We start from the raw sequence: 12,115 nt of genomic DNA, 5'->3' as shown, positions 1-12,115 counted from the left end.
GTGAAGCGCCCCTAGTGCATGACCCCGAGAGGGCTGTGTGGTCTGGAGACCAGAGGACCCCCTTTACCTGTCTCGACCACACCTGCTAAGCCCAAAAGGCAGGACCTGGCAGCGGCTGTTCTGAGATCCAGGGACGGTGGTCGAGGCCGAGAAATGGTCAGGACACAGCGGTTGCCCTGCACCTGTTGCTGGACAGAGGGCCTGGGGTTCAGGAGTGGGATGTCCATGCCCAGCACACCCGGGGGCGCAGCAGAAAGCTGCAAAGATCTCAGTTACAGAGGAGGGGCCTTAATTTTTGTGTGTATTTTATGAGCCCAAGATAAGCTGTTGTTTCTGTTCTTACTCAAATGCCCTCAACCCCCTGCTCGGCCGGGACAGGGTCCGGTCTGGGCACTGATGAGGACCGTGGGCCAGCCGTGGTCATCCCAAGGGCCACAGACTACATGCGTGGTCTGAGGGTCACTTAAAAATAAGGACGCGCTGCCCACCCCACTTCCCACACGTGCACACAGCGGTCTGCAGGAGTCTCTCCTGGAGGGCCCGGTGCCCTGGAGATTCATGCTGCCCAGCAATCCTCACGGACACACCTGTTCAGAAAACACCACAATTACTGGTGAGACACTGAACACACGAATGGACAGCGGCCAGACTGCTCACAAGCCCTGACCACCACCTGCAGCCGCCGCCCAGGCAGCCGAGCCCTCGTCGCGGGAACCAGGGGGCAGCAGCCTGCTCTCTACGCTCAGACCTGCAGGACGTCAGACCTCGGTCTTCAGGACAGCCCGGGATTAAACAGCCACCCGTGCATCGCTGCAAACCTCCGGGCCTGGTCAGTGACTGCTGGCTTCATTGATTTCATCCCCAGTGACTTAGGATGGACCAGAGAGAGCCCAATGCACTCCCAGCAATCGCGGACACCCCACCTCCCCGGGACCCCATCAGGTGCCCCCGAACCCCCCCGTCCTATAAAGAAGGTTTCTGTACGTAGGAAACATTTTAACGTATCAGCATATATGTTATATAATATGTTAGCATTACACATATACATTATAGACACGTTTAGGATATATGATACACCCACAGAAAACAACTCACATATAGGCACGCACCCCCACTGCAAAGGCTCCCCCAGTCCCTCCCGCTCTGTCTCCCTGGCGGCAGCAGCTGCAAATATTCAGCCTTTGTTTTTCCCACTTGTGTGCTCTTGATTTCCAGAGTTTGGGGCCTGAGGTCTTGTGACAATAGCTCACAATCACAGTCACAACCAACCCCAAATATGCCTTCAGTCCTGGACACAACAGGGACAAAGGGGAAGCGGGCGAAGGTCCCGTATGCGGCTGAGAGGGGCAAGGGCGTGGAGTTGGGTCTCCTGCAGAAATGAGTGGAGAGGGGGCACAGGGCTGCCATCTCCCCCAGAGCAGCAGGTGTTCAGGGAGCTCCCACCCAGACACTGCAGGGCACAGCTCTGGGAGTCAGAGGACCCTGCCCACCATCTCGTGCCACCTCGTCCTCGTGGAACTGTCACACAGCTGGGACTGCATGCACCCGAGAAGGGCACCCCGAACCACACCACGAAGAGAATCGGTGCGTTTCGTTGAAATTTGGAGCGAGGGGCCTGCCAGGGTTCCTTGGTGCAGCGCTGGGCGGGATGGAGCAGCCTCCTGCATCCGAACATCAGGAGCTTCCCCGGGACCCCAACCTGGGCGACTCGGGAAGCCAGGGCGGGCTCCTCCTGGCCGCACCCCCAGCTCCCCTTACGAGTCCATACGTGTCTGGGCCCCTGGGGGCATCAGTCCCCCTGAAATGCCTGCAGGGGTCACGCTCCTACATCCACCCAGACGCACACAGCAATCGGGAGAGGTGCTACCGCAAGCAGACCTCCCAGGCGGAGCTGGTGTGGCTGAGCTGCCCTGGTGCCCATGGAAGCAGCAGAGAGGGGCCACAGCTGGAATGAGAGCTGGTGAGCCGAGGCTCACGGCAACCATCCGGCTCTGAGGTGGCCTCTGCAGCGGCCAGGAGTGAGGGTGGGAATGGAGGCAAGGCTGGGGGTGGGGCAGATGCTGTCCAGACAGGTCAGGTGAGGTGAGGAATGAGGGCTGTCAGGTCACGGGCTGGGCGGGCGTCTTATCTCTGCTCCGCAGGGCCTGCAGCGATGCATGGTGCCTCGACTCTGACATTCCCGTTCGGGACAGGGCCAGAGGAAGGGCTTCTGTGAACACCTTCAAAGCATCTCTTTGCTCTGTGACCACAGGGCGACTGTTCCTGAAAGCCAGCCCCAGAGCCCCACTCGACAGGTCACAGCATCTCAGCACGAGGTAAGTTCACAGCCTCACCGGCTTTCCCATGTGAAAGGATTTGTCTGAAAGAATGGGACCTTCAGAGCCGGATGGGGACGTGTGTGTGGATCCTGAAAAGCCCTGTGGCTTGAACACCCAGACCTCACGGTCACGCCCTCTCAAGCCAAGTGGCCAGCACCCTACATGGGTCTGGGGATGGCAGTGGCCTGGTGCCTGAGAACCCTGTGACGATCCCAAGAGTTACTCATCATCCTCAACACCAGCCGTACCACCATAACCAGGGGCAAACAGCATGGCTACCAGGAGGGAGAAACGAGCACCCCACGTCAATGTGCAAATGCCAATTTGACTTGCCAGAACCTTGGGCACAGAGGAGGTAGTGGGTTCAGTGGGCCTAACACCCAATAGCTAGGACACGATCGGGGATTTTTCCAAACTCTTCAACATTGGTGATGATGAAAAAAAGCACTAACAGGGGCTGCCCAGGTGGCACAGTGCGTAAGTTCACACGCTTCACTCTGGTGGCCCAGGGTTGGCAGGTGCGGATCTCAGGTGCAGACCTACACACTGGTCATGAAGCCATGATGTGGTGGTGTCCCACATACAAGATAGAGAAAGACTGGCCCAGATGTCAGCTCGGTGACACTCTTCCTCAAGCAAAAAGAGGAAGATTGGCAACGAATGTTAGCTCGGAGTCACTCAGCCTCACCAAAAAAAAAATTCAATAATAAAACTTAACTTCCTAAAGAATATGAGGAAGTGATTTGGTTTAAAACTAATTCGGCCTGACCTTATTTTTCCAGAAAGGCCTGACGTGACCTGTCGAGCATGCATTGTCCATCTGCTGTAAACTTGTACAACGACCCAAAGCCAAGAATGATGCCCTTAAACACAGGGATGTACGCCTCACCCCCACATCAGCATTTCTTTATAAATAAACATTTCTTCCACAAAACTAAGGATTTGTTACTGACCTACTGTGCTCATCTCGTGACCATTAGGAAAGCATCTCGTGACTGTAGTAAGAGAGATATCCCTGTCCTGTGTGATGTATGTCCCTTGTTCCAGGATGACATACAACCACTCTGTACAACCCACTTCTCAGAATGCTTCCGTCCTGGGGGAAGGTCGTTCTGCCAGGCTATACAGACCTCAAAGTGGCTCATATAATCAACTCACCCCAATTTGAGTCATAGATTGATTATTGATTGTTTGTGTTGACAGTTCTAGGCCTAATCAGCAGAATTTCAGTAAAACTGACCAGACACTGGCTAGACTCTACATTGAACCAGGGTTTGGAACCAATAGGGGCCCACTGAAGCTCCCACCCTGGCTTCACTACATGCTTCTTGTGGCCCCAGTGAGCTCTCCTGAAGTCTGGACCTCCTTATTTTAAGTGGATGGGTCAGAGATTTATATGAGCTGTTTCAAGCCGTAAGACTTGGTGTCTTAAAGGGGTACTGGTACATTCACTAGGTAAGAGGGACGTAGAGGGGATGTCCTAGGCAACAGGAACCAAGAGGGAATGTCCTAGGCGAGAGCAAACTAGGGCAGATGTCCTGGGCCAGGGGACCCTAGAGGGAACTTTGGAGGAGTGGGGCAAGGTGACCTTTTTGATTTGGCTTTAAATTGGAAATAATCGTGTCTATAAAATCTGAACAAGTCATTTGATAGAGAAATGAGAGTCTGAACATGTTCAGCTCCCAAGAGAAGGGACACCAGCTCCTTCTGGCCAAAAGTTGTTCTCAGGTGATGGAGAACTTGGTGGAAGTATCCAAGGATCAGTCCACGAAACGTGCAGCCGTCCCACAGGAAACTCCTTCATGATCATTCACATTAACTGATTAAAGGCTCGTCCGGGTACCTGCACATAAGGATCGGTCATCCAGCAATCTGAGTCCCCAAGGCAGGTTTAGACTGCTGGAGGGGGAAACCAAGGCGTGTGGGAGGGTGTTCACACCTTTCTAGGGAGTGGCTCTCACAAACAGCACATTTCCGACCCACTACACCATCGCTAGAAATTGTTCAGACTTTATGGTAAAATGAAACTAAAAGCAAAATGGGAAACCACACTTCTAAAAGCTGAACGGTTCTTTTATTTTTTTTTCTTCTTCTCCCCAAAGCCCCCTGGTACGTAGTTGTATATTCTACCTGTGAGTGCCTCTGGTTGTGCTCTGTGGGATGCAATCTAAGCATGGGCTGACGAGCAGTGCCGTGTCCAGGCCCAGGATCCAAACCAGCGAGACCCTGGGCTGCCAAAGTGTAGGACGCAAATTTAACCACTCGGCCACAGAGCCAGCCCCAATGGACCAGTTCATGAATAGCCAGCATCCCATTGAAATTCTGGCTGGCTTCATGATGACACCTGAACATGCTCAACAAAATGGTGATAACTGTAAACAGCTGGCAAGGTAATCCTGGGTAAATTAAAATTACACTGGCCACACTGGGCTCCTTTGAGCTTCCAAAACTTACCTTTCTTGCACAAGGTTTAAGAGCCATGTAACAGAGAAAGTTTTAACCCCTAAAGAGTCAAGTGTGCCACCTTTGGGACCATTGCTCAAAATCTAGAATTGTTCTAGAATCTATAAAAAATTATAAAGAATTGCAGATCTTACTAAGCTTGTTTCCTGTCCTGAAGGCTTGGCATGATAACGGTTGGTCAAAAATGCATTTACACCCCATTTTATGGTCACAGATGCTTGGACAGAAATGCGACTTGCACTCCATCCGTGGCTAAGGGCCCCACCAAACTGCCACCAGCCTTGGGGGAGTTACGTTGGCCATTCGAAGGAGCACTCCAATTAGCTAATATCATTTTAAAAATGCACTTAAAAGCAATGACTTCAAAATTACAAAATAATTTTGTTGAAAGTTTTGTTGCAAAAAGCTAACAAAAAATTAAGTTATAAGAGAGAAGTGAAAGAAAAGTCTGTTAGGTCATGGCTTCACAGATGCCCCCATAACCTTTCTTTGAAGGAGGATCCAATATGAGACCCTCCCAGAGTTGGCAAGACACTGAGAGATTTTCTGGGAAACTGCTACATTAAACATTCATGGATTTATCACCAGGAATGAACACGGCCAGGGATGGTAACTGTTTTTCACAGTGAAACCGGATAAGAGATTTGAAAAGATTTAGCAACTTATGATCAGGAATTGGTCAAACTAGAAACTGATATTCGGAGGCTGATAGGAATTTTCTAATACAGGCCTCCTTCCCCAAGTTAAAATAAAACTAAGCACCGAGAGGGAATGAAGCAAGTGAAGGGTGATGTGCTTGGACGGGTAGATCAACCTGTGACATATGTTTAAGTTACAACCCAAATTCCTAGAAATTAAGAGCAACTGTCCTTAACTTAAAAATCTTTGGAAAACTGGAAATGCAGCTCTAGAGGCAGTTCAGATTCCACCCATTTCCTTTATCTCAAAAAGCTTGTAAACTCTCCAGGAACTGTTCTCGAGTCCATCACCAATTCCTCAGACTAAAGGGGAAAAAAGGAAAAAGCAGAGAAAAACAACTATGGAAGCTCTATTGCCAAACATCTAGCATCTTAAGTGTCTTCTATAAAAATATTAGTAGAAAAAGCTGAAAACAAAATTTGGATTCATTACCTTTTATAACTGGTGAACTTTGCCTTACTCTACCTGACTCATAGCAGTAGTTTTAAAACCATAGCTGTGGAGTCTCTGTGTGCGTCTCTATACATGTTATCCGTGTGTGATAGTTTTACCACCAGGTGTATAATTGCTAAAAGAGCTCTAGTTGATTAGCTTAAAGTAAACACTTATATAAATGGAATGAAAACTAACCCAAATGTCTTTCAAGTTAATCTGATATAAAACAATCTTTGGTAAATGAAGACTTCCTTAAGTCTTTGAGTTTCATTGAAATAAACATGTTTCTAGAATTATCAGCATTAGGCATGATACAGACATGTGGTCCTTCTTACAAAGATTGTCAGCAAACAATACTTAGAATAAGAGCTGATTTTGCCTAACATCTCATGAAGTTTGTGGCGATCTAAATATGATTATTGGGAACAAGTAAATTAAATAGATGTGAAAAAGATAAAAGTGTTTGGGTGAAATTTTAACAATAATTATGTGTTTCAGTATAACTATTTAAAATAATTTCAAAACCTTTTGGTAACTTGAAATCTTATAATTTTTCTAAACTAATGGATAAACTTTATTGCGTAACTACTCGACTCCACACGAGATATAGTATTAGGCATTAATCACTAAACATAGATTTATCTGCCATTGGATTCCTATTTCAGGAAAACTAGAAAAACACTTGGGTTTATTCATAACATGTTTTGTGCCATGCTGAGAAATTTTCCATGAGAAAGTATAGGTTTCTAGACAGTATCTGTGGGTCCACCGATACACAGGACAGCAATGTAAGAAATTAAAGAAATCAAGACGCATGTTTTCAGTAAAGAAGATATAAGGAATAGAAATAGTTTTGTTTGTTTTGTGAAGAAATTAAATTTGTCCTAAACTACTAGGAAGGAGGAAAGAGGACATAGGAAAAATTCTCAATGTAAAAACAAAGTTACAGAAGGTTTCTGGAAAAGGAGCCCTGAGCAGAGAGTTTGTGCATTGTCAGGTTGGCTAAGATGAAAATTAAGTTTAAAAAGTGAACGTTTTAAAATCAAAAGTAAGCTGGTACAAAAATTAGAATTTGGGTTTTTTTCCTCTTAAAAGGATAATTTTCTCGGGATTCTGCTCTGCTCTTCATAAAGGGGTTGTGAAAGGTTTTTCTTTACTTTTGAGCAGTGTGCCCGAAGGGAAAGAATTTTACATCTTATCAAGATGAGTTTCCTGCATTGTTTCTGTCAGGTCTTTAATCACAGCAGCTAAGGATTTCCTGACAGATTTCTTATTTTCTGTATCTGCCTGAAAATCCTTAATTGTCACCATGGTTAAATGGATTGTTTCACAGTGACCTAAGATTCTACTTGACCAAGTGTTTGAAAACTCTTTGATATTTTTGACAAGCTTCCCCAAAATTCAAATCTGAAAGGAAGTCTTTCTTTTCACCTGAAAGTAATTTTGAGAATTGCTGGTGGGCCCTGGGAATGTCTCATAGAATATGTTCTCATCTCCTAGAAAGAGGGAGATACTCAACTAACTAGGCTTGTTTGGTATGTTAGGTTACGTGGGAAGTATGTCAAATAAGTGAGGCTAAGTCTCCTTTATGAATATTGTTGCATGCATATATGTTATTGATATAAGTGTTTTAGAGACTATATAAAATTTTTGGAAAAAATTCTAATATGTCTTTGTATGATGCTATCAGTTGTAATTCTAGTCATTGTCTTAATTCTGCTACCTTGCATCCAGCACCACAGGAAAGAAATGACCATGGATACATTTTAATATCTAATTTGGCTTACAAATGTGTCTTACTTAAAGGATGAGCAGGGACGTCACTGGGATAGACATGCTGTCCAGCCTCAAGAATGTCCCCTGATTTCTATTGACTCTGTTAAACATGGCAACGAAAAGAGAGAATTTTTGACGCCACCACACAGATGTGTTTTGGGCCCAAGAAAATACTCTTCGTGCTTGACGGAGCACAATTGCCACTGCTCCAGCAGATACATAAATTAGCCATGGAGCACCCGAAAAGTTGATTTCATGGGGAAAACAATACTTTTAGAAACTTTCTTCCACAGTAGCTCATAAAGCCATGCTTGTTGTGCAATATGCACAAATTATAATCCAAGGAAACCACTTCCTGGGTCACAAAGCCTCTTTTCCCTTCCTAAGGGACCCTCTGAGGTATGGCCATTGGACTTTGTTCAGATGCCACCATCTCCAGGATGTAAATATCTTAGTGATGATCTGTGTGTTCTCACATTAGGTTGGGGCTTTTCCTTGCAGAAGAGCAATGGCTTTAGCAGTAAGTAAATTATTATTGCAAAGGATAGCTCCTTTTTGGGGAATTCGTACTGAGTTACACAGTGACCGGGGAACTCATTTTGCAAGACAAATAATGAAATCTACTTGTGACATTTGGTGAAATAATGAAACATTTTAACTAATAGCGCAATCAAAACTCAATTGGAAAAGCTTTCAGAAGCATTTCATCTCTCATGGCCAAAAGCTCTTCTGCTAGAGCTCCTCAACCTTAGATCTACATATTTTGGTAAAAATTGGCTGTCTCATTTTGAAACAATAACAAAATGACTATGCAATTACATGAGGGAATGCGTGATCCACCTTTGCTCAAGGGAGATATCTGACATTATTGTCAAGGTCTCATTCAGGCACTTAAAAGAAAGAAAGGTTGGTAGCCATTCATACATCTAAAAGACATGAAACATCGGTAGCGGACTCCTTTCACAGCAGGAGACAAAGCTCCCAGGAGATGAAGACCTTAAGGGTCATGGGCTACAACCTGGAGATTTCCCTTATTGGAAAAGACACCTGATAAAAGACTCTTTGCAACCTGGTTGGAAAGGACCATACCAGGTACTCTTAACCAATCTTGCACAGCAAAATTAAGAGGCATAGACTCGTGAATTCACAGTTCTCATTTTTAAAAAACGGCTTCTCCACTTGAGTGGGTTTCAGCTCCTATTTCTGACACTGACTTCAACTGACCAAAACAAATCCCTCCACATCAGGATGAGAAGAAGATGGATCTGTTGTAGACAGATGTCCCAAGACTGCAGACCAGGCCTATATTCCCAACCTTATATCTCCTGGTTTAAACTCTTGCAACTGTCACCTACCCTAATACTTTGCTTTCTACCCCTCCAAATGTGTAAGATAGATTACAATGTAATTCCAAACACTTTTAATTAAACACAAAAATGCCATTTAAGGTTTTCCTGATACTATGTTTGTTTTTTCAGTCCACATCAGAATGGGCCTCTGATGGCAATGTCTTTTTACAATGGACACATTCTTTTGCTACACACAAAAATCTGTCCAGTTGTTGGATATGTGGCCAACTTCCCCTTTCTAATACATCTTGGGTAACTTGGTTGGTTGCTCTCTTTCAAGGCATGATTGAAAAGCCTTAAAGCAATTTATTATGATGGAAAGATCTAGTTATGGTGTGCAAAGTTCATCCAACAATACTAATTATGATCCCGAAACATGGCAAAAGCCCATCCTATTAATGATCCCAGTCATGGCTACTCTTTTTCTGTTATTCAGATCATCCAATTACCCCAACAATTTTCAAATAAACGAATAAAAAAAGCTATTACAGTGAGAACTATGGGAGGTTGGACACAAATGTGGGATGGCTATTGCCCAGGTCATGTCAGAACACTGTCACATGTAAGGAAAGTAATTGGTTGGAACAGACTGGTCTCAAGGGCCACGCATTCATTGGTGGTCTCCTAAGGGAACTCAGTGGCTATGTGAACAAAATTCTGGTCTTGGCTACCACCCAGATGGCTAGGACACTGCACCATGGGCTTCTAATGGATGCAGAGAAGGATTTGCCCTGAGCCAACATCTGTTGTTGATCTTCCTCTCCTTATGGCCAGATGGACTCATTTACTATTCCACTGGTATGATCATCTAGTGGCTATATTCTTTCCCTCCTTGGGGCTAGTAATGTCATATCACATATAGAGGCTCTGACCAAATTTTCTGAACAACTCTTAATGGTAGTCAACCTGGAATAGCCTTATAAAATACTGAAATGTCTTTAGTGGGAAGGGCTGTCCTTCCAATTAGAATGGCCTTAGATAGTCTAACAGCATCCCAAGGTGGGACATGTGCACTCATTCAAACTGAATGCTGTTTTTAGACCTGATGAATCTTCCAATGTGTCCACTCTGCTAAAGCACATGGAAAAGCAGGTGAATGCCTTAAGCGACCCCCACCCCCAGTCTGCATTTGTTTGATTGACTCCTTTCAGGTACTGCTTCCCTTTTGACATCCAGATTACAATTCCTATTTCTGGTACTCCTTGAAATTCTTGTAGTAGTCACAATATTCAAACTAATCACATGTCCCTTACTCAGTGCTGTAAGACTGGCATGCAGGCCTGAGCCACGATTGTCCAGCGACTTGAGGTGGCTGACAGATCTTACAAACCTGGATGAATCTCCTCTTCTGGTAAGACTATGCCTAAAATATCATTTGTAAAATAATCATTTCAAATATTCAGTCATCATGATTGTTACTGTACCTGTTCTATAATTGTAAACAATGTAAGCATAAGGACTCATGTAAAAGCACATGTGCAACATTTGTGCAACAATGTAAAATTACTGAAAGGTTACATAACCTGTCACATGCATCCCCTGCTAATATGTACCTCTATGCTCATCCGCTCATCCTACAGAAGCCTAGCACTGAGGGACACGATGGACCCATGGCAGGCAGCAACCACTCTGGCACCAAGAAACAATATTTTGATCATCAATGCTTTCTATCAAAACATTATTGATTCAACATGGAAAACAACAAATATTTGAAAAGCAATAAGAAAAGTTAATATATTGAGGTATATGAGGAAGTCATTTCTTTTAAACCTAATTCCGCTGGACCTTGGTTTTCTGGAACGGCCTGCCATGGCCTGTCGAGCATGCATTGTACATCTGCGTTAAACATTTACAGTGCATCAAAGGCAAGAATGATGCCCTTAAAGATATGCCCGCAATATCGGCATTTCTTTATAGATGAGCATTTCCTCCCAGAAACAAAGGATTCATGACTGACAGCTGTGCTCTTCTCAGGGCCACTGACCTGCTGTGCTAGGAGCATCTTGTGACCCTAGAAAAAGGGATATTCCTGTCATATGTGATGTATGTTCCCTGTACACCCGGCTGCTCCCGAGTGCTTCCTTCCTTGGGGAAGGTCGTTCTCCTGGGCTATGTAGTCCTCAGATTGGCTCATGTAATAAACTCTCCCCCATTTTGATTTATACATTGACTATGGACTATTTGCATCAACATTTCCTGACCAGAAATTACATAGATGAACATGCTTCTTATGTAAGGGCAGCGATGCTCACAGCGTGCTGAGCCCATGACTGAGGGAGGCTGCCTTCCGTGGGAGAGATGGCAAAACTGCGTGGGCACCACGGAGAGGAGGCCGGGCCAGAGCCGCCGGGAGTGTGAGGTGGATTATCATGAATTCATCCCGGAGGGACCAGAGGGCACTCCCTTCACCAAGGCTGCTGCTGACGGCGTTTTCTGGGTGTCCACAGCAACATTCCCAGGACCACAGGCTCCTCCATCACCTGGTCCTGCCCCATGCAGAGGTTCACTTCCCTCACCAGACCCCAGGGTACCCATGTGACGGCCTCCATGGGGACAGGGCCACTGAGGGACCACTGCTGGGTCTCTGAGAGCAGGACCTAAGGAGACAGGGCTCCTCCTGGGAGTCAGGCCCGGGCACCGCTCAGCACAGGGAATCCCCATGGAAAGATCACAGAGACAGAGGGAACACGGGCACCCGCCCAGCCCAGGCGCTGGACTCCAGGTGGAGCCTTCCAGCCCCTTGCTGACGCGAGTGGAGCAGAGAGGAGCGCCCCCGCCCACAGAGCCTGGAGCTGCCTGCAGGCCACCAACACAGGAGCAAACCAGCAGAGTAGCTGCAGAAGCCACTCTCTGTGGGGTGGCCCACAGCACACCCACGAACCACCAGACACGATATGGGACCTGGACGTGGGCGCTGCTCTGAGAAACCCCAACTGTGGAAAGTGAGGATCTGACAGTAGGGGAGGCAGAGGGACCTGGAGGAGACCGTTGGAGGACGTGGGTCGCTCTGAGGACACCGGTGGCCAAAGGGTGCTACAGATAGCAATGGGTGGGAGGGCCAGCACCCTCCTACAT

The 12,115-nt window shown here is 46.2% G+C and overlaps 1 gene segment (V, D, J or C); it reads left to right on the top strand.

The window, feature by feature from the left end:
* Positions 1-12,115, top strand: part of LOC102149846 (immunoglobulin gamma-1 heavy chain-like) — a 172,383-nt gene that overhangs the window by 129,223 nt on the left and 31,045 nt on the right.

This window comes from Equus caballus, chromosome 24 (genome assembly GCF_041296265.1).
Source record: "Equus caballus isolate H_3958 breed thoroughbred chromosome 24, TB-T2T, whole genome shotgun sequence".
NCBI classification, from domain to species: domain Eukaryota; kingdom Metazoa; phylum Chordata; class Mammalia; order Perissodactyla; family Equidae; genus Equus; species Equus caballus.
Note: the sequence above shows the minus strand (reverse complement) of the source record. Positions and strands in the feature narration are given on the sequence as shown.